Genomic DNA, 27089 nt, shown 5'->3' on the forward strand with positions numbered 1-27089 from the left:
CTTTGCCTCCTGGCCAATAGGAATCAGGCAAGCCATTGGGCTCCTGAATGCTCATTGGACCCCTTGGGAGACTGTCCAATAGTCTTCTAGGAGACTTAATTCTCATTGGTTATTTTATTAAGTGTTTTTAAATTAATTAAACTAGATTTACTCTAGCCTAATTCTCATTGGTCCACCTCCAAGGCCATCCAATAGAAATTGGGCATACCTTATGGGAATCTGGGCTAGGGAGCTGACATGTGTCCCTAATTCCCTTTGTGTAAAGGGAGCCTGTGTGTGTGTGTGTGTGTGTGACTTTCTCTCTCATCCCTAGAAGAAGGGCTCACCCCCTCCCATGTAGGGATATGCAAGGACTTTTTAGTTACACACAAAGCATCCAATTTCCCCTAGGGTTGACCTTTGGATACAACCTTTGAATTTTGGAACCTTAGCATTTTGGAAGTCTTAATGGGCTGAACCTTAGGGTCTTTTTAGCCCATTGTTGCACATGGCTCTTTTGCAGATGGCCCCCCCTTTGGATCCCTATTTTCCCTCCTTTGGATCCCTACTGTGGCCAGTCTGCTAGCTTAACCAATATTCTAGCTTTTTCTCCCTGGCACTTCCCCACATTAAATGATCAGTTTAATATGAGAAAATCATTTAGGAGAATTAGATATTGATTATTATGACATTATAGTAATGCTTTGCAAAATGCCTACCTTTGACATGAATGACTATAGTGCAAAGAAGCTCTGGAAGTATGTACTCAGCATGAAGGAGGCACCTCCATCCATAAGTTGGCATCCGTCTGTTTAGGAATTTTGAATTCTTTAATTTCTAAGTTGTACAACTCGTATCTTTAGCACAACTTGCCATATGCAAGCAACAATCTTTTTATGTAGCTGCAATTAGACAAGTTTTGCATGAAACCAACACAATCACTATATGCATACTTTATTCCAAATCAATCTAAATTCTAATTTTGAATACTCACAATCTCAATTTTGGATTCATTCCTCGAATTGAGTTTAGAATCTAGACAACTAGCTTGTCAAGCTCAATGCAAACCAGACTCTAGTGGTGGTTGCTCTCATATGAAAAAATTATGGTTGTAACTTGTACATCAGACAATGGGCAAGCCATTTCTTGAATGTGCCCTGCTGGGTTTTCTTATATTTTAAGCAAGACAGATAGTTGAGGATCCATGAAATATATTCCTGGCTGACTTTGTGCAGGTAGCTGGCTCTTGATCAAACTACAAGAAGACAATTACTAGAAGTTATTCTCTAATCTAAGGACGAAATAAAAGTATGTTGAAGCTAGTGAAATCATCTTACATTAGGCATATATAGATAATTGAATCTATTATTTGAGCATCTTGATCCTTCAATATATTAATATCAACAAAATCTATTGCACGTCTCCTTGAACCATCTGCTAGTGGTACATCTGCTAATTAATCCTTTCTCAGAGAGATGATAAAATTTCATTGATACTGGCATTGATTTCATGCATAGCAGTGTGGCAGCCCTTAATCTCCTCTTCTAAAGCATTTGTTGATTTTTCTTTCTCTTTTAGTTTGTTCATCTCCTTGACACACCGGTTTTCCTGCTCGGCTCTGGCCCTAGTATTCATATCATGGGTGACCTCCACAATCTTCACCCCTGACTGTGGCCTTAATGGAGGAATACACAAACTTTCCTTTATTTTCTTGTCTATAAACTTTGCTAGGTTGAAGCATTATCATATCTCCACCTTACTCTTTTCAAGGTTTCACTATCCTTGTCCATAATGGTTAGCCTATGTACATGTGCTGCAACAGTAGTTGTATCAGTGAAGTATTCAAGCAAAAATCTTATGTTGCCTCTTGAAGTGCCAACAGTGCAACAAGTTTACACCTCATTGTGCTAAAACATGCATCTTCACATATTGACCCAACTAGCCTCTCAAATGGAAGCTTTGGTACAAGAAACTCAATGCATTTCTGAGCCTTCTTAATTTCCTTAAACAACTTGATGTGTCTTAGTAGCCTCTTCATCCTTGGAGCTTTTAAAATCTTCATGGGCTTTCTAGGTCTCGTCTTCTTACTAGCATTCCTTCCCCCTGCTTTAGCAACCAAACCTGAACCTTTGCCTACCTTCCTAGCAGTCGCATTTGTTCTTGCCATTTCCCTATAAGACTATAGCCTCTCTCTCTCTCTCTCTCTCTCTCTCTCTCTCTCTCTCTCTCTCTCTCTCTCTCTCTCTCTCTCTCTCTCTCTCAACCTCAACTTTTTGAATGTGGTTGTATGGCACGGTGGTGTAATTTTGAGTTTCTTTAAGACTTCCCCATGTGCCATTTGGACAATTGTCAATGATGCAACTATACTTCTCTCTCTCTCTCTCTCTCTCTCTCTCTCTCTCTACACATTCACTAAGGTAGACACTCTATACCTATGAATGCTTGAATTTGGTTTTTCTTGAAGAAAGACACTATGGTATGGACACATGGCCTTAAATTTTAACTTAGAACTAACTATTAGTCAAGATAGTTTTGTTAGTTAGGCTAACTTGAATATTCAATTAGTTAGTGGGCTAACTAGCACTACCTGGTTGAGACTACCTTGATGAGACCTAATTAACTCATGGCCTAACCAGATCACAAAGGAAACCTAACTAGGTTAGGCTAAGGCTAGACCCTAACATGGGATGAACTAGGCCTTAATTCCTTTTGACTTGGGGACTTGGGATGTAATAAACCCAAGGGCTTATACCCTAGGCCAACTTGAAGGCAAGGTCCTTTTGTAGGTGAGGTGACATGGGTAGTTAAGGTAGGTCGGATGGGGCAGTCATAGCATCTTTACTATAGATGAAATCTATGACAGACGCCTGGAAATTTTGTGAGGCTTGAGATAGCCTGAGTAGAGGGGATAGAAGAGCAGTCCACCTTCGTAGCATGGTGTAGAGGCTGATCTAGGGCACCTTTGATGCAGAACAAAGTAAGATACTCTGAGAAAGATGGAGGAGAAGTAGTACTTAAAGGTGAGATCACTATTTTGAGCCCATTTAGTTTCCATTTCAGTATTTTCAAACAATCATTGCTTAGTCTGTGAGCATAGTAAGGGCTTCCTTTGTGTGAGAGCCTTGTTGATTAAGATATCAAGTAAGAGTAAAGCATTTTAAGTATTAGCTTTACACCTCCTTCTTCTAAGAGCGAGTGGGTAAGTAGAATATACCTGCACTGAACTTGGAAGTTTGAAGTCTCAAACCACTTTGCCACGGCAATGAACAATGCGGTTGGACCATATCTGAGGTACTAGGACAATTATTTTATGTTTAATTTCTTCTCTAAGGTATTGAGTAGTGACTAAAATCAGGAAATGGGCATGCATGGTCTATGCGTGGTAACTATTGGTACAAGGATAGCATGTTGGATGCATTATTTAGCTGGGATGAATGACGGTATCAAGGAAATCTAGCAGGATTAACCTATCTCATAAGGATTACCAAACTTATCCTTAGGTTGGTTGTAACAAATCCAGCTAGTAAAGAGGGATTGAAAATTATGTGTGGACCTCTGATGGGATACTATTGTGGTCACTTAAATCAAATAATAAGCATGAGATTCTGTTGTTTTCTCTACAAGTTTTGTACTTGATGTAAATAAAAGAAAAATGTAACTAAAAATAGCTTGAATAGCTTAAAAAATTGGATGATTTTTTGGTATAGTACATGATCTGTTTTGGATGTTGGTATACATAAGGCATGGTTGGATTTGCTGACTTGGTTCCTTAAAAAAAGGGGATAAATTAAACTTAAAAATAAGGTGGCATAAGGATAAGAGATGTTGCTTGATATTAAAATCTGAAATGGCTAAAAAATGGTTATGATTTGAAGTCTTAAAATAAGAAGTGGTTTTTGGAAAGTTGGGACCAATGGCCTGAGACCTCCAATATAGGTGGTCCATTGAAAAAAATAGGGTAACCATCTCCGATTTAGGTGATTCCACATCTCAAGGTTCTATATAGTCCTTTGACTGAAACTATGCATCTAGATTTCCATTCCAGGTTTGTTTAGATCCCTTTTGGAGTTAGAGTGTGTTTCCATACAGAAATGCTAAGGTTTGGGTTCTGTAGATCTACATATAGGTGGTGCAAAAAACTTTTCTTTGGGTGTAGTGTGCACAAACATTGTTTAGTACAATGAAACAGGTGAATGTACGTAGATTGTGGTTACAGGTGGTAATTTACTATTTTTAGCACGTTGCTCAATGACTGTGTAAAGGATTGAAACATGTCATCCAACAATGATGGGCTTACCATGTTGTCAGTGATAAGCTAGACAAGAACCACTTACATGCTTGGAAGTTCAGAATGACCAATTTCCTTATGGGCAAAGGTTATTGGGACTACATTGTTGGAGAGCATGAGGTAGCACCGGTACTGCCAGGGGAAGGTGCAAGTGCTGCACAAATTAAGACATTTAAAGATTGCAACCAGGGAGCTCGAAAGGTCATGTATTAGCTTTTTGTCAGTGTACATGATACTATGATTGAGGATATACATGATTCTCAATCTCCTAAGGAGGCTTGGGACACTTTCTTGTCATTGGATGTGACTAATAGTAAGGCAAGGAAGCTGTAGTTGAAGATTGAGCTGAATATTGTGCAGAAGAAACATTTATCCATCAATGACTATTCATTGAAGATAAAAAAAAATTGTGAGTCAAGACAGAGTACGGTGGGTCCGAGGATCCATATGCTCATGTCTCTATGTTCAAACAAGTCTTGAGAGCTAAACAAATTGCGGATTTTCATACTCAGTATGAGGGATTCGGTACATTGGAGGGATGGACTTGGTTCCAACCATTAAATAGAGATGATTTTCCCAACATAGCACAACTCTTGCAAGAATTCACGGAGGAGTTCTCGAAAAGGGGAATCAAACACAACACAGTGTCCCAAATCTACGCTTTCAAACAGAAACAGGACAAAAAGGTGAAGGAAGCTCTGCTTCGTTTCAAACAATACATAGAGAGATGTCCTATGAGAGAGCTACCGCAAAATGAGAGATTATCAGTTCTCTTCATAGAGGGATTGAGAAATGAAACTCTAAAAAAGGACCTACATTTGAAGGGATGCACGAAATGTGAGCAAGTCTCTAGAGAAGCTCTATATCTAGTTGACAATTTTAAGGCCTATGGAGAGGTGATTGAAGATACAAACAACGCGACTAGTAGTGCCTCATCTCCGAGGAGCGAATCAACAACAAAGAGAGATGTTCAAACTCCTTGGTAACCAATCATTGATCAAGTGGTTGAGGTGGTGATTAAAAGAATAAACCAAGGCTACAAACAAAACCTAAATGTACGACAACCTCAACTGAGGATATGTAATACTTGTGGAGGGGATCATCCCACTCATGGTGCTAGCACTCAACCGAAGCTGCAACAAATACTAGGGCAACAAACACATCTTTTGAATGATGGTAGAGTAGTAGTCAACTACGCTCAACCAACGTATGTGCCACAACCCATAAAAAACCAGTACTCCATGGATGTGACTACGCTCATGTTCATAGCCAATCATGAGTATGGTTCAAAGAACATCCTCACAAGGCAAGAACAACCATCGACTGGATCACCAGCTATGAAACAAGACGTTCCATGCTATGAATGTGGAGGTGATTATTGGGCACGAAGTTATCCAAACAAGTGTCCAAAAATCAAATTATTTGTATTTTGTGAACGTTGTGGGATAGACCATCTACACCAACACTGTGCTAAAAGTCCAAATTACTGGGGGAAAGCAACAATGAAAGTTGTAGGCATGATGCCTTCTTCAAGTGGATCCAAGGTAGAACCTTCCATTCCTTTAAATGTGATGACTCAAGCTCAATCTCAAGAAGCTGCTAAAAACACAATCGTTGAGGAGGAAACCACATTGCCGATCCAAACCAAAATTGAGAACATATCGGTGAGAACAGGAAGAAAATCATGAAAGCCAAACGAGATAAAATGAAAGCAAAGAGGCTGAAGGAGAAAGCTGCTTTGGAAATTGAACTAAATCAAACAAAAGAACAGCTTAGACGAGAGAAACAAAGCAAGAAAAATGCAAGGGACCTAAAAAGTCAAAGACTAACTTGGGAGGGTCATTCCTGGTCGACAAAGTCTTTGAGCCTTTAGATGCAATTTTGAAAGCTTATGATGCTAGGTTAAAGACCAACCAAACCCAAGCGGATAGATGGCTCAAATATCCTCATCCAAGGTATGAAAAAGAGAGGTTGCAAATGTGCAAGGGGCTCATCAAAAAGGCCCAAGCTCTTATGGAACCAGTTCTAGATGCTCCAAAAATGGAGGTGCTAATCTGCAAAAAACTCCAGGAATTGAAAAGTCGTGATATTGTAAACAAAGAAGAAGAGCCAAGAGTTGAGGCACCTTTAGATACAAGGGGAGTAGCCAATACCACAGATAGGGTGGGCTCACAAGTAGTGATGCCTATTCCTTAGGTAGAAGAACCGTGGCCACAATCCTTATGGAAATCAATCAAAAACCAAAAAGATGGTAGTGCTACTTTACAGTCAGCACCTATCCCTGAGATAAACATGGATCATGAATTTTTCCCAAGAGATATATGATCTCTATATGGGGATGTCGGGTTTGTCGCATCTGAAGAGAGTAAACCACGCTCTTTAAAGACTTTGCCATCTTTCATAGGAGAACTTGAAACAAAATTGGAGGTTAAAATGGTACCTTCTCAGTGGAAAGCCACACCAAAAATGATGGATACCAAGAGCTTGCATGAATTGATTTCTTCTCTTATACAATGCACACTTTATCTCTTAGAACTACTAAAAATTAGACCGCATCTATGGGGCCAAATGGGCAAAAACCTGGGGCTGAAAATCCCTTTACATGACCAACTTGCAAACAAAAACATGGATGACACCTTGCTTAAGAATCCACAGACAAAGCCAGTACCAATAAATAAGGTGGGTGACTACTGTGAAGGAGAAAAAGGAAACACCACCTTACCACTTGAGTACAAAGGAGTAAAGATGATTGCTATATTAGATAGTGGGGTAGGAATTTCCATTGCAACCAAAGACATATGGAAAAAATGGGGAAAGCCTGCTCTTACAAAAACTCGAATGAGATTGCAATTAGCAGATTGATACGTTGAGAGATGAATAGGAATATTAGAACAAATCATTGTTGTATCCTCGTGTGGCATAGAGTATGAGCACACCTTTGCCATAATGAATTTTGACAAGAGCAGCAACTTTGAAATTATATTGGGCAGACCATTCATGCGTCAACTCAAAGTGGTACAAGACTGGGGCTATGACTATATCTACTTGAGACACAAAGAGATCACTACAAAAAATCAGTATCAAAGATCATAGTTATAGAGATGTAGAACGAACCCTAGGGAAAGAATTAAACTCCACAACTAATTTGGAAAGCAAAGCACATATTTGGATGTGCGGAGCTCCTGAGAGTGGAAGTCTTAGAAAGGAATATTGCATCCTAGAGCGTTTAGTAGAAGATGAGACATGTGTACCAGAGCCATTTTCAGAGGAGTTATTTGAACCCTTGGATGGGATCAAATACTCGCCACTCTTGATGGGTGTGTGAATGAGGTGACCCTTACTAAATTTTGCGATGAAGATGGGTATGATATAACTCCTTTGTTTATGATAAAGGTGTTGAAGGAAGCTAACAAGTTTTGTGAGTGTGAAAGCAAAAAAGTTGAGACCGATGGCTATGACTTGGAGACTCTCTCCCATACGAGAGGAGGAATCCAAGGAGCAGGAAAGCAATGAAACTTTAAGTTCCTTTGAAGATGTAGCTCCACAAAGACGGCGGTCTAAACGATCGCCAACTCCTCCCAAGAGGAAAAGATCAACAAACAGTCCTTCTCCTCGTCAGTCCAAAAGGGAAAAGAGGAAACAAAGGAAGAAAAGGGCAAGAAAGAGGTCACCCTCTTCTCCTTCTTCTTCACCTTCCTCCTCTTCCGATGAAAGCTATAGCTATTCTCCTAGAGAATACAAGAGGGGAGGACATCACAAAACATACCTTGCATGGCAAAGGTCACAAAAGCTGAAGAAGTTCAAAGAGGGAGGAAAGAGTATCTCTTTTCTCACCTATGATGACACCTTTGGTGCCACCGACAAAGTATTGGCCTTCATCCAACAATTTGATGCGGCCTTTGGAGACGAGGGCTTCAGAGAGTCCTCCAAGCTACACCATGTAGCTATGCATTTCTAGAAATCAGCTCGTCAATGGTGGGCTAGCCTCCGTGGCAACAACGAAACCCCAAAGACATGGAAAACTCTACGAGTTTCCATCATGAAGCAATTTCTTGCAAGCGATGCAAAGGACAAAGTACTCACCGAATGATGCACTTTGAAGCTTCTCTCACATGAGTCTATCCACAAATATGTACACAAGTTTTGGGATTTACATCTCAAGGCTACTGTCTTCCAAAAGATAGACTTTGTCGAGCAAAAGCAACAGTTATGTGCAGGATTACCTAAAGAGATGGCGAATATGTCAACTCTCAATGGCCTGGTTCTATCACCGAAGTAATCCATCACACCATGGGCTTCTTTCACGCCATCAAGTTGCTTCACGCATCAATTTCCAACAAGGGGCTAGAAGGAATGTCAAGCCCATGGAAAACAAAGACAAAAATGATGCAAAGGGGAAAACCAATGCCCAAAATTCTTCCCAAGGTACTTCCAACAACAACAACAACAACAATCGATCCAAGGAGAAGGGAGTTTACAAAGGCAAAAACAAACTCTCTCTTGAAGAGCTTGAAGCTTTTCGCAAAGACCATAAGTGTTTTAAGTGTGGGGAGCAAGGACATGGCTATCGTTCTTGCCCCAAGTAGAAAGCTCGCAATGAGACTCCTAGGGCTTCCACCATCGAAGCTCCAAAAGAGGATGCTCATTGCAAAGGATCATCTCTCTCCTATGCTTGGGGAAAGGTAAGGGAGCATGATGCATTCATCCTGTTTGACCCTGGCTCTACTCACAACTTCCTATCAACGGAGTTGGCCACCAAGTTGGGCATTCAAGCTTTTGAGATGCGAGATATTGTAGCAGTTGACACAGCTTTCAAGGGACAGCAAGCCTCTGTTACTCCCTTGATTGGGAAGTTGAGGCTTCAAGTCCAAAGATATGTCCCAACAAAGAAGACTTTTTCATCTCTTCTCTCCAGCATGAGGATGCTATCCCAGGGGTGCCATGGTTTGATCGCATGGATTCCAACATAAAGTTCCCTGAAAGGAGAATCTACTTCACCTACAGGGGAAATAACATGTATATAGATGCTAGTGAGTGTGGTCACACTATACCACTTTCGATAAATCAATGAAGATCTCAGTTTTTGCGTACATGATTTTTTTCAAAGAGTCCCTAAAAGATCCTAATGTTTTATCAAATGTAGATGGTAGGAATCAAGAAGAGTTAGACTTGTCTAATTTTCTAAAAGGATTCCAAGGTGTGTTCATCGATGATATCCCTATGGAACTACCTCCAAAACGAGGGGATGATGACCATTGCATTGAGATCCTTCCAGAAAGCTCACCGCCTAACAAGCCTCCTTATCGCATTTCTCAAGATCAACAAGAGGAGATCATGAGGCAAGTACAAGAATTGGTTGACAAAGGGATGGTGAGGCCTAGCTCCTCTCCATTTTATTCTCCAGTCCTTCTAGTGCAAAGAAAGATGGTACATACTGTATGTGTGTGAACTATTGAGCACTAAACCATATCACTACCAAAAACTGATTTCTCGTGCCTCGGGTAGAAGATCTATTTGATAAGCTACAAAGTCCTACCTACTGCAGTAGGATTGACCTTAAAAGTGGCTATCATCAAATAAGGATAGTGGATGACTATATTCTAAAGACCGCGCTTCATACAACGTTTGGCCTTTATGAATATCTAGTTATGCCTTTTGGCTTGACTAATGCTCTAGCCACATTCAATTTTCTAATGGAGAAAATATTTAGACCCTTTCGCAAATTCACTAGAGTGTTCTTTGATTATATCATCATCTATTCCAAGTCCTTGGAGGAACATAAGCAACATCTCCAAGTGATTTTTCAAGCATTGAGGGAGAACAAGCTTTTTCTCAACCAAAAGAAAAGCGATTTTTTCCTCCAAGAGATTCAATACTTAGGTCATATCATCTCTCAAGATGGTATCCGTCCTTCAAGAAAGAGCTTATAGACGTTCTACATGCCCTAGACACATGGAAGCATTATTTATTGGGGACTCCATTTATTCTATGAATAGACCACTAAAGTCTCAAGTACTTCATGAGGCAAACCAAGCTTTCCAATAAATAAATGAGGTGGGAAAATTTTCTTTCGCAATTTAATTTCCATATTCCTTACATTGCTGGTAAGCACAATCAAGTGGTTGATGCACTTTCATGACGACCAAAAGTTAATGCGGTGTCTACAGCTACTCACAATGATCTATCTTCTATGATAGATGAGTATGCTATTGACCCTAACTATAGAGACATAATGTCAGCCCTTGCTTTGGGTAAAAAAGAGGAACCATTTACCTCGTAGGATGGTTATCTTCTCCACGGCAATAGGCTATGTGTTACCCACTCCCTTCGCGAGAAAGTCATGTATGAATCCCATGCTCCTCCCTATGCGGGCGGCATAGAGGCATTCAACCTACTCTCCGAGGAGTAGAAACGTACTTCTATTGGCCTATCATGAAATGGACATACAAGAGTATGTTTCAAAATGTGTAGTATGCCAAAAGATCAATATGATAGAGGAAGCAACCTGGATTACTCCAGCAATTGCCTATCCCAAATTCACCATGGGAGAGTATATCCATGGATTTTATCTTTGGATTACCCAAGTCTATCATGGGAATACGAGAATATGGACAATAGTCGACAAGTTTATCAAGCAAGCACACTTTGTTCCTGTCAAAGAAACTATTAAGGCACACCAAATGGCAACTCTCTTTATATCATAGATTTTCAAACACAATGGATTACCAATTGTTACATCCATCGTGTCAGATAGAGATCCTAGAATGACTAGTAATTTTTGGAAAGGTCTCTTTGAAAATCTAGGAACAAGATTGAATTTCTCAGCGGCCTATCACCCACAAACGGATGGCCAAAGTGAGATAGCCAATCTTACAATACTTGATCTACTAAAGACTTATGTTACAGAAGTAGATCAATGCTCACAATGGGAAAAGTACTTACCTCTTGTAAAGTATACTTACAATAATACTGTACATACTTCTAGGGAAAAGAACCTTTTGAAATAATTGAGGGAAGACCTAAAAGTCCCTTGCTACTTAAAGTACATGGGAAGATCTTTGCTGCCAATGAGTATAGCCGTGACCTACAAGAATCTTTTCAAAAGATTAAGGAGGCTATATCCATCTCTCAACAAAGGCAAAAAGCTGCTACGGACAAGCACAGAAGGGTCTTAACGTTCAAAGAAAATGATTGGGTCTTACTTAAGTTTCGTGAGGCTCGATTGAGGCAAACGACAAGCAAAAATACTAAGGGCCATCAAAAGTATTATGCTAAGCAAGTTAAAAGATACCTTTCCAAATCTTGAAGCCCATCAATGAGATGGCTTAGCAATTCAAGTTGCGCAACCATTGGCTCATACACAATGCTTTTCATGTGACCCTACTTAAGCCCTACAAAGGAGAGCCACCAAGTGAACCAATTATTGAAGACCCTCCCGAATTTGAAGACCAAGAAGAGGTACGGTGCTACAACCCGAAGCTATCCTTTAGCATGAAGACAAGGTACTACAACATGGTAAGATTATCCGAAGGTATCATATTACGTTCAAAAATTATCCTTTTGAAGATGCTAGATGGATGCAAGGAATATAGCTTAAGGATAGTATGAACCTTGTCAATGCTTACAATGCTACATTAGAGTAACTAAATTTACAAATTTCTTTTCAATGACCAATGATTTTGTCTTATAATACTAGTTTTGTTTTCATTGTGCACAAATTTAAATAGGATGCATGCTTAGAATCATGTTTGTGATGACGACGTCTCTTAAACCAAGTAGAATTTGTCACTCTACTTGGGAGAATGAAATGGACTAAAGAGAAGACATGATTGCGACAACTATGTCTCCCAAGCACCAAATGGATTAGTCATCCATCTTGGAAAGATGTCATAGGGTAAAGAGGGATCCTCTACCCGCTAAGATTGACTAATGACTAAGGCTTCATCTCTTCTACCTCATAGTCGAGGACGACTATGATTTCAAGAGAGAGGTAATGTCATAATGTAACAGTTAATGGCCTAAAAACTTGTGTGTAGCGAAAATTAGCATGAACATAGTGGGCATTTCATTAGAATAAATTCCTAATGAGAATTACAAGAGTGCTTGGGTGGAGAGAGAAACAAAAAGCATAACACCTAGTTAGATAGCATCAACAATACTTTCAAAAGAGAGAGAAATTAGGCTATTGACAACAGTTGAGGACCGGATTTGCATGGAGCCGGTCCCCCCTCCAAAAGGCTTTGTATGATGGTTTCTCCCATCAAGAGAGACATTGTACAATAAAATTCCTTGTGTTCCTTCAAGACTAGCTAGTGCAATGAAGATGAAAGCTTCATGCACTAAGCAAAACACTTAGCAAACAAAACTTTAATTATCCCCGTTCTCAGACCCAAGACCTCACACACCTTCGAAGATGGTGAGAGCTACCAGGGTATGAGAGTAGATTGAGAGGAAGAAGGAGTATCTTATGAGAAAGATGTACATCTCCTCACATAATCACTCATCTTAGCATAGATTTAGCTTAGTAATTAGCTTGGTAGAGGAGATGAGCATGCATTCAAGCTTGGCTCTTGGTTGGATTTTCATCCACATGTGAAGAGTGTGTTGATGTAGGCTTCTATCTCACAAGCTTGGAGTAGGTGATGAGCTCTCCATTAAAGCTTGGGAAGAGATAGTCTTCTCTTTCTTCACACATGAGATTGTGTGAGTGTATGTGTGATAATGCCCTGCAAAAATCAGCCCCCTCTCTCCCTTGGGCAAGCCCTCTTGCTATTTATTCTTGCAGGCTCCCCATTGGACCTCCCCAAGTCAAGCCAATGGTTATTAAGCAGCATAAGTGATAGCCTTCTTACATGTGTCCCCCTTTCCTCTTTTGTGAGAGCTTAATCAATTAAACTTAATTGATTTAAATGAATTAAATCCCCATTGGACCTTTCCCCATTCTGACCAATAGGAATTAAGTAGCCCATTGGGCTGCTCAATTCCTATTGGACCCCTTCACAGGCTGTCCAATAATCATCCAGGAGACTTAATTTTCATTGGTTCTTTTTATTAAGTGTTTTAAAATTAATTAGGCTAAATTTACTCTAGCCTGATTCTCATTGGTCCACTTCAAGGGCCATCCAATAGGAATTGGGTACACCTTGTGGGCATCTGGCCTACGGAGCTGACATGTGTCCCTCATTCCCTTTGTTTAAAGGGAGCTATGGAAACCGCATTCACTCGGCCGTCTTGAGAGTGCATCAGCTACTTGATTATGCTTGCCAGCAATGTGAGCAATATGAAAATGAAATTGCGAAAGGAAATTTGCCCACCTCATTTGTTTGTCGGAGAGCTTGGTCTGCGTCATGAAGTACTTAAGACATTGGTGATCCGTTCGCAGAATGAAAGGAGTCCCCAATAAATAGTGCTTCCATGATTCTAAGGCATGTAGAACTGCAAGGAGTTCCTTTTCATATAGGCCTAGAGCTTGCTCAACAGGGTCGAGCCTTCGACTCTCATAGCCTATGGCGTGCCCTTCTTGGAGCAAAACAGCTCAAAGGCAATCACCACAAGCATCACATTGGACCTCAAATGGTTTTGAGGGATCCGGTAGTGTAAGAAAAAGTTGAGAGATAAGCTTTTCTTTAAGCTTTTCGAAATGCATTGTTCTCCTTAGAAGACCATGTGTACCTAACGCTTTTCTTTGTTAGGTCATGTAATGGTCCCACAATTTGTGAGAACTTTTCTATGAGCGTCCTATAGTATTCACAACATACCTATAAAGCTTCTTAGTTCATGAAGATTCCCTTGTTTAGGCCACCTTTTATTACCTCTAACTTTGATGGATCCATTTGGATGCCATCTTGAGAGATAATGTGACCTTAAATACTGAATCTCTTGCAAGAAAAATTCACTTTTCTTTCGATTAACATAAAGTTTATTTTCTCTCAAAACATGAAATATTATATGGAGATGTTGCTTGTGTTCGTCTAATGAATTAGAGTAGATGATAATATCATCAAAGAACACTCCACTGAAGGTTCGATGACTTAGGCAATCCAAAGATAAAATCCATGGATATGCTCTCCCATGGTGAATTAGGGATTGGCAAGGGTTGAAGCAAAGGTTTGAAGCAATCCAAGTTGCTTCCCTCTATCAAATTTTGTCTTTTGGAAAACCACACATTTAGAAACATACTCTTGTATGTTCACTTTCATGGTACGCCAATAGAAATATGTTTCAATTCCCTTTATGGTAGACTGAATCCCTCTATGCCTCGCATACGGTGGAGCATGAGATTCATACATGTGACTTTCTCACGTAGTGAGTTAGTAACGCATAGTCTATTTCCATAGAGAAGATAACCATCTTGTAAAGTAAATGGTTCTTCTTTCTTCCCTAATGCAAGGGCTAAAATCACATCTCTAAAATCGGGATCAATACCGTACTCATCTATCATTGAAGATAGATCATTGTGAGTTGCTATGGAAACGGCATTCGCTCTCGGTCGTCTTGAGAGTGCATCAGCTACTTGATTATGCTTGCCAGCAATGTGAGCAATATGAAAATGAAATTGCGAAAGGAAACTTGCCCACCTCATTTGTTTGTCGGCGAGCTTGGTCTGCGTCATGAAGTACTTAAGACTTTGGTGATCCGTTCGCAGAATAAAAGGAGTCCCCAATAAATAGTGCTTCCATGAGTCTAAGGCATGTAGAACTGCAAGGAGTTCCTTTTCATATATGCCTAGAGCTTGCTCAACAAGGTCGATCCTTCGACTCTCATAGCCTATGGTGTGCCCTTCTTGGAGTAAAACATCTCCAAGGCAATCACCACAAGAATCACATTGGACCTCAAATGGTTTTGAGAGATCCGGTAGTGTAAGCACAGGTTGAGAGATAAGCTTTTCGAAAGCATTGTTCTCCTTAGCAGACCATGTGTACCTAACGCTTTTCTTTGTTAGGTCATGTAATGGTCCCGCAATTTGTGAGAACTTTTCTATGATGCGTCTATAGTATGCACACATACCTATAAAGCTTCTTAGTTCATGAAGATTCCTTGGTTTAGGCCATCCTTTTATTACCTCTAACTTTGATGGATCCATTTGGATGCCATCTTGACAGATAATGTGACCTAAATACTGAATCTCTTGCAAGAAAAATTCGTGCTTTTCTTTCGATTAACATAAAGTTTATTTTCTCTCAAAACATGAAATATTACCTGGAGGTGTTGCTTGTGTTCGTCTAATGAATTAGAGTAGATGATAATATCATCAAAGAACACTCCAGTGAAGGTTCGATGAGGCCGGAACAGCTTCTCCATCAAGCGATTGAATGTGGCAGGTGCATTGGTCAAGCCAAAAGGCATGACAATGTATTCGTAAAGACCAAATGTGGTGCGAAATGCGGTCTTTACAATATCTTGATCAACTATCCTTATCTGATGATAGTCACTTTTTAGGTCAATCCTACTGAAGTAGGTCGATCCTTGTAGCTTATCAAATAGGTCTTCTACCCGTGGAACGGGAAACCTATTCTTGATAGTGATCCTATTTAGTGCTCTATAGTCGACACACATACAATATGTGCCGTCTTTCTTTTGCACTAATAGCACCGGTGAGCAAAATGGAGATGAGCTAGGCCTAACCATGCCCTTCTCAACTAACTCATGCACTTGCCGCATAATCTCCTCTTGTTGAGCTTGAGATACTCTATAAGGAGTTTTGTTAGGCGGTGAACTTCCTGGAAGAAGTTCAATTGCACGGTCATCATTACCTCGTTTAGGAGGTAGCTCACAAGGGATGTCGTCAATAAAAAAATCTTGAAACCCCTTGAGAAAATTGGATAACTCTAATTCCTTTTGGTTGCTTTTATTTTCTTTTGCTAAAGCATTAGGTTCATTTTGAGAATCTTTAACAAAAATCATGTACACGGAAATAGAGCTCTTTATTGACTTGTTGAAAGATGCTGTATGTACAATGGGGATAGTGTTACCCATTTCCTTAGCATCTATATACATGTCTTTTTCCCTGAAGTTAAAGGAGATTCTCCTTTTAGGAAATTTAACATCGGCAGCCAGGCGGTCAAACCATGGTGCCCCTAGGATTACATCCTCATGCTTGAGAGGAGAGATAAAGAAGTCCTCTTTGTCCACATAGCCTTGGACATGAAGCCTCAATTTCTCCATCAAGGGAGTGACTGAAGCTTCTTGCCCCTTGAAGGCACTGTCTGCGGGTAGGACATCTCCCATCTCGTAGGATTGTATGCCTAGCTTGGTGGCCAACTCTATAGATATAAAATTGTGAGTAGAACCAGGGTCAAAGAGAATAAAAGCATCATGTTCTCTTACCTTTCCGCAAGCATGTCATAGAGGAGATCCTTTGTGATGAGTTTGGTTAGTCTCCTCCTCTTGGATTTCAACGAAGGAAGCTGTAGGAGGATCTTGACGGTTGTTCTTTTGGGGACAAGCACGGTACGCATGCCCTTGTTCGCCACACTTGAAACACCGGTTATCCTTGCGATAACGCTCAAGCTCTTCAGGAGAGAGTTTGTTCTTACCTTTGTAAACTCCCTTCTCTTTAGCTTTGTTGGAGTTGTCCTTACGAGACTTTTGGACATTGTCCTTTGCTGGACGGGAGCGACTCACACACCCATGAAGTGCATGCAAACACTACCTAGATCAACATAATGTCAATCGAGAACAGAGATGACACGATAGGCACACGGAGGAAATCTCTCTAGCTTGTCAGTCTGAGACCATCCTACACATACAACACTCTGGAAGGCCAACTAAACCACAATCAAGAACCTCACTGCTCTCAACTACACCAGCTAGCCACATACACACATACGGAAGGTAACTCACCTAATCATGCCAGATTCCTACGAAACTTAAGGAACACCATCCCCTCACTAGGATACACCTGTCCCTAAGCTTCTACACTCAAAACCCTCACTCTAAACCCATCTACGGAAAATGCGTAGGATGACAGAGCAAAATTTTGAAAGTGCTCGAAACTGAAATTTATGAGTACCTATGTGTAGCTTATGTCTCCACGATTCTATAGACTACTAGCACGCAGAAAATAGACATCGTTTGATACACTTACGACCACAAATAGCTCATAGATGTGTTGGCGTGTGCGCTTCGTCTCGCGTGGAATGCTTGGTGTTGTCGCGTAGCTCTCCTCGAGCCTACAACAATGGTGCATTCGGATCTCCAATGTGTTGAGCGAGACAGGCGTAGCAAGAGGATGAAGCTCACGCTCACTCTCTTTCTCTCTCACACACAGTAGATGGCAGCGCTAAAAGTTTGATTATGATAAAAGTCTTCTTGACAAAATGACCTAGGTACCTTATATACTAAGGCTACCTTAGGTTTAACCAAAAATGGGGTTGAAAGGGTCAAATGGCTTTGTATTTACAATCTAGAAGTGCCATTGCACCCCGGCTTCTGAAACTAGAATAACTACTCATTACAAATGACGTTTATAGCCATAATCCGCAGCATTTCATAACTCGCAAAAGATAAGACTTTGGTACGAAACTTGAGTTATGTTGTGTTGTTGACCCAGCGGTCAACATTCCCCCCTTTCGCGTTCATGTCGTCCCCAACATGACCTGATTGTCGATGGCAATGTGGTCTTTGCTGTCGTTTTGTTGTTGGAAAGAAAGTATAGACTATAGCCTTTGCAGTAGCTTGTCTTGTTGTCCAATCCGATGTACAGAGTCTTCGCATGATTCAGGAAAATCATAATTGATGACGAACTTGATGTCTTTCACATCCACGCTCCGAGCTGCAACATCTATTTCTGTCATTATAGGTCTACTGCCAGATCTAAATTTAAAAAGAATCAATGTCGTTTAACTTGACTCTTATCATCATGGATAGAGAAAGCTCCATCCATCATTTGCTCCAGCAAATCTGTCAATTCGGAGTATTTGTGATTCTCAGAAACAACTTCTACAATCTGTAGAATTGAGTGATTGGCTTTCTGATCTTGTGAGCCAATGACAACTTTGTAAGGATTTTGTAGAAATTGTATGGCTAAACCCTTAACTTCTTTAGGCCAAGTTGCACTCCAATGCAAAGTCTGTCTGTCAGGCCGAATCCAAGACTTAATTATTCTAATTTGAGGTTCAAAACCCTGCTGAGCATTCGTTGTGCATGATCAAGGACAAGCTTTTGAGATCCTCTGATTACCCTTATGTCTGCTTTTCTTCATTGGGGACTTCTTTGTTCCTGTGCAATCATGCTGTTAGTGTTGTCTGCAGCTTTGTCATTGTAGGCCATTCTTCGACTCGCCATTGAGGAGAAGTATGCTATGATCTGAAATTGGTGCTCCAATTCATTTGTCAATTGTTTTGAGTAGCATTTCCCTATTTTTGATGTAGAAGGAGTATGTACAAGAGGATGGTGATAGGTGTCTTTAGATTAGGGTCTAAAACCTGCATGACCAAAGGGAAAAAACCCGGTGGAAAAAAATGCCTTTGGTATACACTCTTATTGGAGTTGAGCAGTTGAACATGAAGTACATGTTCATGAAGGGTGAGTGCTTGGGTGAAACACGGAAAGAGTGCCTGATGCAAGTGCCAATTATGGGACACTCTATATGCATATGAAAAATTTGTCAACAAAAGCATGCAATGTGAAAGAAGGAGATGATGGGTGTTTCGAGGAATAAATGTAGCACATGTGACATCAAAAGATGTCTCAATAGCTTCCACCTTTCCAAGAAGGGTTTTTGATGTAGAAGTTTCTCCACTCGTATCTCACTGTGCTTAGTACGTGAGTGTCTTTTGGAGCAGTACCTATACCAGCATGAGCGACACAACGTAAATATGCTCAACTCTTCCAGCTTGAGCAGTACCTAGAATAGCTAAGACGCTTAGACCACAGAGAATATTACTTGAAGCTTTGGGACTAACACCTCACTCATTTTGTGGCGTAGCTACTCGAATCTGACTTGTATGACTTTTCGGTTGCATGTTGACACGACTTTGTGACAAGTTCTTTGACTGTTGTAGTGGCTGCTGAAACATACTTCGTGAAGTTTCATCGTTTTCCTGTACCTTCTGCTCTTTGTAGTGCTCAGGCCTCTCGTCAGTCTTTTCTTCGTTTGGATTATGGATTTTTTAATTTTTTCTTAATAATAAGCATAGAAAATCTTAAAACAACTCAACAAAATAAAATCATTCAAATAGAAATCTAAATGATATGTACACTATACACATGTCCCTAGGGGCTCATATACGGATTTTGTCCCCATACTCCTTAGTAACACTACTATGAGGGCATATACTCTAAATTTCGTCAAAAAATTATCACAATAAAACGCAAAATTTCAATGCATCTCACAAAACATTGCCCTCTAATAGTCATAATGTTAGGTCCACATTTAGAATGCCTCCCCCCTTCCTATTTGGAGTCATCCTTTACGACAGGGTATCGCAAAGGGTATGTGTTGTGCTTGGGCAAGTAAAAGTTGTGCCTATGCAGGCCTTGTAATGTAGCCCTATTATGCATACACAATCAATGCATGGAAAAGATTTATGTTGTGCAAGATGTGGGTATAAGTAATTTGCTTATTGGCATTTGTTGGTGAGGCTTCCTTTTCTAAGCAATGTAATGGTCTTTGAAGCTCCTGTATTGTTGCTTGATTGAAGCGACTTGCTCTCTTCTAACTATACTGTAATCGTAGGAAGAATTGTAAGAATTCAAGCGGCGATGCACTGACAGCAGTGTTGTTGTTCTTCTTTGGGACCCATTTATTTGCGATTATTGGCTGTTTTGTTGCTGACGCTCGTTTGGGAACCCATACTTGCCCGTGCTTCGTTTCTGTTTGAAGAGACTTCTTTGGGATCCACCTTTTGGTGTGTGAGTCGACAGTGGTCTTTGCTTCGGCCCTTGTACGCTTGGTTGGTGACAGGATTACCATGGTTGTTTTGGAATCCAAATGAATTCCTGACTATTTTGTGCTTGAATCAACTTCTTTGGAGCCCAAACCTGAGTTGTGAAAGCTTGAAACTTTGTGATATTCTTACCCGTTCGTGCACTCTTTCCTTGTTTTTGTTTTGGTGTTGGATCTTGTGATTTGTCATTAGAGATCTTTGTCTTCTTGATCCATATCTTTTTTTGGCCGATCTGGCTTTTTGGTATCCAGATTTGTCGAGCTTTTTGGCTTTGACTTGTTGTCCTGTTCTTTTGACCTGTCATGGTTGTTGCTAAAGGGGTTGATGATAGTGATGGCCTGAGTTGATGATAGGGGATGTCGTAAGATTCATCACTATCGCTACTATCCTCAGCAAGGTTGACTTCTTATACTTTCCCTTGATTTTTTGGCTGGTAGTGGAAAGTTACTATTTGTTTGCTCGTGGGTGGTAGTTTCTTGGAGGACTTTTCTAGCCCATTGATTAGTGCATTGTTAGCTCGTTTCTCTGGTCGTATTCCTCCTAGCTGGTGATAACCGTTTTTCGGCTCTCCGTAATTGCCATAGTGAGTTAACCCACCCTACCAAAATCATCCAAACACTGTGGCTATCCCTACCATTTCACTATATATAGGTGTGTGTGAGTTAGGGGACTTTTCCCATATTTTCTTAAAAACCCTCAGCTAGCTAGTCACTGGGCTAGTTGAGCCAACAAAATATAAAAATATAAAAAATATAAGTATATTATGACCCATTTGTGTGTAAATATTTCATTGTATATAGGGCCTAAATAAAAGGATTTTTCATAATTATTTTGGTATTTATTTAAATATTTCAACCTATGGTGTGTTATTTATGCTATGTACATTGACTCACCATTACCATATTTTTTCTTACCATTTTGCATACTCTTTATTCCATATAAAAATAATTTCATGCAAGCTTCTCTTATTTTTGGTGTAACTCTATCCCCAACAAAAATCCAAAAAAACTAGTTTTACTTATGTGTATATTTTTTCACTATTGTAATTTTTCCTTCCTACATCTATTCTCTTTTACTCTCATAAATTAGAACACCAAAAATATTCATCTTTTTATGGTAGACTTATAATGAGAGATTTATTTTGACCCCTTTATATTTTTTCCACCTATATTATTTATATTTGACATGTATATATATTTTTAGACCCCCTAAATATTTGATTTTCTTAGTTGTACTATTCACTTATATCATGATCTCAACAATATCTTCAATTATAGACCTACCAAATAAGGTCAAGGGTATGTGGCATACATGCATGCACCATGGGGAGCTCACTCTTGAAGGTATTCAAAAGAATCATCCAAAGAAGGACCTCACAAGGACCTTGTGCAGTGGAAAAAACAGTCGGTTTTGCCGAATTTTTAAAGATCACATGCTCCCCGAATTTGGAAAGGTGATACAAACAAAAGTTGTAGCTCGTGAGCTGAACTTTCACCTCAAATTTTTTCATATTTGTTTGAGCTACGAGCTGTGAGCTATGATTTTATTGGTGGACCCCAGTTTGCCCATGCTATGCAGCCACACGTACTTCCTCTTCCACTTTATCATTTTCCTCTTTCACACACACACTCCTCCCTCTCCTTCCCTCTCCCAAACCTGCAACTCCCATGTCCTAATTCACCCTCTTCACCATTGCCACATCTCTCACACCTCCATAGCCTTCATCCTCCATTTCTACACCCTATGTGTCCCCCTTTCTCTCTACATATATGTCCATATTACCATACTCTCTTCAGCTTTGTAAAGAACTTCAAAAAATCAGCAAAAATCCAAGGATAACCTCTGCAAATGAAGGCTTTTATCATGAATTTTCCAAGGTTTGAAGATAACATAGCTTCATCGACACGCGTTACTTCGCCATGCTGGCCGCTTCTTCTACTGGTGTTGTAAAGAGGTGAATGTCAACTTCTCCAAGCTTCAACCTTGCTTTACAAGCTTATCCCTTCTCTAACTTTTCTCATCATATATCTCACCATTTGGTGAATGATTTTGTAAATATTTTGTAGTGATAATTACTAACTACTAACCACTAACCTTATTGTAAAATGCACCCTCTACTAGAGTAGGCACTCCCAAATTATTCACTCAATCCTCTCTTCTATCATCCTCAATAATTCTCTTCCCTTGAGCCCACAGCCATGTGACTCAAAGGACAAGAGAGGCCCACCCTCATTTATAAAATTAAAAAAAAATGCATAATCTTTTATTCCTTCAAATAAACTTGATTAGGTCTAATCCAAATCGGGGCTTCTAAAACCTATAAATAGAGCCCTTCTCTCCCTTGTAAATCATCACATGATCACACTACACCACACCATTCTCAACACATAGCACACCACTCTTCAAGCCTAGTTGTGTAGAGTGTGTGCATCGTGAGTGCTCTATTCCATCATTACACATAGGTGCATGGAGAAGCTTGAAGTTAGTTATGCCATCTAGAGGAGTGGAGTGTATGCCATACTCTTCACCACACTTGTAGCCTACTCTTGTGCATAAATAAGATTATAGTTTTGGGTGCAATTGTATGCTGCAACTACGACTCTTCTCTCCAAATTGACTTGATAAGTTGGCTCATCAGGTGGTTGAAGGTATATTGTCCTTGAAGTTTGTTGTGCCATTTCATGCTTGGTGGTTTGAGGTCTTGTTGAATTGTTTGCCTAAAAGGTAAATTGTAAGAGGGTGCTCGGTGAGAGGGCTCCCGTGACCCTAAGACAATTTGTGTATTGGCAACAAGGTCAAGTTTTGTGTTGTCTCTCTATTTCTCATCAAGCTTTGTGTGCATCTAGTCTTTAAGGTTAAGACTGAGTTACTCAAGTTGATTTGTGCTCTTTACCTCTCTCTAGCGTGGTGAATGTTTGTGTTTGGTGTGTGTGGCTATCTTGCATTCCCCTCTCTTTGTGCGTTTGAGTACAAGGAGATATCACATGCGTCCTAGTTCGCATCTACAACTAGGTGGTGCCCTTTTCTTGTTTGGTTTCTGGCTGTGGGTTGTTGTTGTCTCTGATTGTGCTTGCCCCAGCCCCAATTGAGCAGCACGGGAGCCTCGAAGGGTGTTTAGAGGCCGCTCTTCTCGTTGCCCGCCCCGGACTGCCTCAAATTGGTGCCCCCACTGAGGACGGCTTGTGTATCTTTTTGTGTAGATTCAACATTTAGCATACTCAAGTAGTTTGCATGAATCACGAACATTTGTATGATCCTTTCATTTCTATTGCAAGGTAAAAGGTACACATAATTTTTAGTACTAAGTTGCAATTTCAGCGAGTAATTCGTAGAATTTTGGCCCTCTTAGGTTGGCCGAGATAAACGCTTCAGTAAATCCTTTTATTTTGCCTCTCATTAGGTATGACCTTAGTTTGGACGTCTAAATTTTTGTTTTGTTTTAAGCATTAGGTCATACATAGACAATGGATAATGGCCCAAGAATAGAGGTTTTCCCCTTTTATTTCACTCCACACATTAGAATAAACATTGCAATTAGTAGAAAAATCCATTTTCAACAACGTATGGTGTTCATGTTTGGTGCCCAAAGAGTAGGAGAAATTCTCGCATCACCAAACCCTGTCATCCTACCTCTTATTGATTATCATAGGTCATTTGATGTGAATATTTTTATTATTTTGTAGAATAGATTGCAATAGAAAACATTATTGTGTAAATTTTTTTAAGAAAGAAAAACAAAAACGTGTTGTCACTTTGAAACCGATTCAATGGAGGCCCAATGCCAAATGTCCGGATATCCTCTTTTCTTTGGAGAGCCTGGAGAGGATGCAGAATTATTTTTAGCAAATTTCAAGATGTATTGTCGTATCAAGAGGATAGTAACTGATCAAGAACGCGTAGAGATGTTTGAAGTGGTCCTTAGGAAAGATGCTAGCACTTGGTTTGACTCGTTGCCTGAGGAAGTTAAAGGGAATTACACGGAAGTTGTGAATCATTTCAAGAGATACTTCTTTGATCCCCAAAACACTCAAAAACTATGGCAAGACATTGTTTCTCATAAGCAAAAAGACTTAGATGACTCCTACTTGTACAAGCAAGATTTTCTACGTCTTTGGGCTCTATGGATATGAAATGTTGCTAACCCTGGTGATGGTGCAGAGTTCCTAAAGAAGGAGAGGTTCGTAGCCGGACTCTTTCCTGGCCTTAAGATAAAAGTTGAGGCGGGTGCACTTGCTACCTTTGATGCAGCTGAAACTAGGGCTGCTGAGAAATATAGAAAACTCAAGTGCCTAAGGCGAGAGGTTCCAATAGAAGGTCTTAGACCCAAAGGTAAGTCACAAGCATCAACATCTAGGGAGCTTCCTGAGGTAACGGCGGAAGTGATTGAAAAGTTAAATGAATCTTTAAGCAGCTTGTCAATTCACCTTGCACAAGCTGTAGGTCCAAAGGGACAAGCAAAGAAGTCTGAAGAGCGAGATTCACGACCTAGGAGAGTCTTGCAATGTTGGAATTGCGGTGAGTCTGGACATGGGATGTATAATTTTCCTTGGCCCCGTGGGGAGCTAGGGAGACCTAACTTGAATTACCCAGTGATGAATGCAGGTGAAGGAACTAGTCAGCAACCACGGCTTCTACAAAGGCCAAATGGAGCTAGACCACCTCCACAAGGAGTGGAAGGAGTTCCACCTTTGCCATACCCAAATGTGCATGTGGTAGAGGTGACAAATTCAAAAGAGGTTGACATGGAAGCAAATGGCATTAAGTGTGGCCGTGGAAAAGGGAAGGAGAAAGAAGATGTCACATCACAGAGTGACCGTGGATGAGGTAAGAAGGCAAATGAGCCCAAGGAAGCTAAGAGGACTTGACGTCGTATCAATCTCCAAGACTTCCCTCTTGGACATGGTATGGATCCATACAACCTATTGGAAGACATGAGAGGTAAGGGTCCTGATATCTCATGGCCTCAGTTTCTTGCATTATGCCCACAAGTTAGGAGGGATTTAACGAAGGCAGTTAACACTAGGAGAAAGGAAAAATAAAGTGTTCCTGTTGTAAAAACTGCACATGCTGAAATGAATGAGGATATTACACCTGTGCTAGATTGTTACATCAAAGGAAGATTGGTTAGGAAAGGTCTAGTGGATGGGGGTGCACAAATTTGCATCATGACAGAGGGACTCATGCAAAAACTAGGCATGCACATCCATGAGACACGTGAAATTAAAGTCAAGATGGCAAACAATAGCAAAGCTAGGTGTGTAGGCATTTGTAAAAATGTTTTTGTAAAGGTCTTTGGCATTAAGAAGGCGGTGGATTTTTATGTTATGTCTACCAAAGGAGATGGTTACCCATTTATCCTAGGGAGACCATGGCTAATGAAAATGCGAGCTTTGCAAGATTGGGAGAGTGGAAAGCTAATTTGCAGGAATGACAATCATAAGAAGGTTGTCTTTGACATGAAGGAGCAATGCCAAGAGGATCTCCATGAAGAATCATCTCAAAGTGAGACGGAGGAAGGCTGGACCGATAGCACTTCAGAAGGAGAAAGTAGCGGCAGCATTACTGAAGAGGAGTCTTCCATCGAAGTCATGGGGGTAAGGTTTAAGCCAAACAATCAGGAGACCTCTTCTCGAGGTTTGGAAGAGGTAGGTACTCAAGAGAACCAAAATGTGCAAGATGAAGGAATGTTAGAAGGTATGTTGTCTACAACACTTACAAAGGATGAAAGAGAGGAGTTCAAATATGTGCTAGGGAAATTTCCGAGGCTTTTTGCTAAAGACTACACCGATGTGCGTGGAGTAGATGCTGTTCAACACAAAATTGAGTTGAAGCCAGAGGCCACACCTAAGGCTCAAAAGCTACGAAGGCTAGGAGTCATCAAGGAGCAGGCTTTACTCAAGGAGGTAAGAAAGCTTCTAGCAGCAGGTTTCATTTATCCAGTGGAGAATTCAGAGTGGGTCTCTCCCGTTGTTGTCACTCCTAAGAAAAACGGCAAGTGGAGGCTGTGTGTGGATTACCGTCCACTTAATGAGGCAACAAAAAGAGATCACTTTTCCCTCCCATTTCAGGATGAGATACTAAATGAGGTAGCTGGTCATGAGAAGTACACTGTGTGTGATGGCTACTCGGGTTACTTTCAAATAGGTATCGCATTGGAAGATCAATTGAAAACAACCTTCATCACTCCTTGGGGTTGTTATGCTTTTAGAGTCATGCCATTTGGCCTGACAAATGCTCTTGCAACTTTCCAACGCTTCATGAACATGGTGTTTCAAACATTCTTTGGAAAGTCCAGTAGGGTTTTTATTGATGATTTTTGCATTTATAACTCAAAATCATTGCATCTACAAAGGGTAGAAGAAGGTTTAAAGAAGCTCTATGACATGGGAGGTCAACTCAACCCCGACAAGTGCCACATAGGTGAGGATGAAGTGATCTTTCTTGGTCACAAGGTTTTCTATAAAGGCATTGAGGTGGATCCTTCAAAGGCAAAGCCTCTTATTGAGCTCCCATCACCCAAGAATCTCAAAGAGGTCATCTCATTCATTCAAAAGGTGAAGTATATGTCACGCTTTATTCACTTAGCTTCGGAGTTGCTTCATCCTTTGCAAAAGTTGACACAACAAGTAGAATTTGCATGGTCTGATGAGCTTGAAGAGTACTTTTGTAACATTAAAGTCATCCTGTCAGAACTACCAACACTCATGCCTCCTTGTTGGGAGTACACATTCTTTGTTAGCTCTAGTGTTGGGAAAGAAACAATTGGAGCGGTTTTGCTACAACAAGATCCCCATAGTACCCGGATGCGACCCATCTACTTTGCTAGTAGGGTCATGAATGCTTTGGAGAGAGGCTACACGGAGGCAGAACTCATGATGCTTTCTCTCATGTTTGCGGTGAGAAAGTTTAGATCCTACTTGCTACCAAAACCT

Source organism: Adiantum capillus-veneris, chromosome 19, assembly GCF_014529385.1.
Source record: "Adiantum capillus-veneris isolate H3 chromosome 19, ASM1452938v2, whole genome shotgun sequence".
Classification (NCBI taxonomy): domain Eukaryota; kingdom Viridiplantae; phylum Streptophyta; class Polypodiopsida; order Polypodiales; family Pteridaceae; genus Adiantum; species Adiantum capillus-veneris.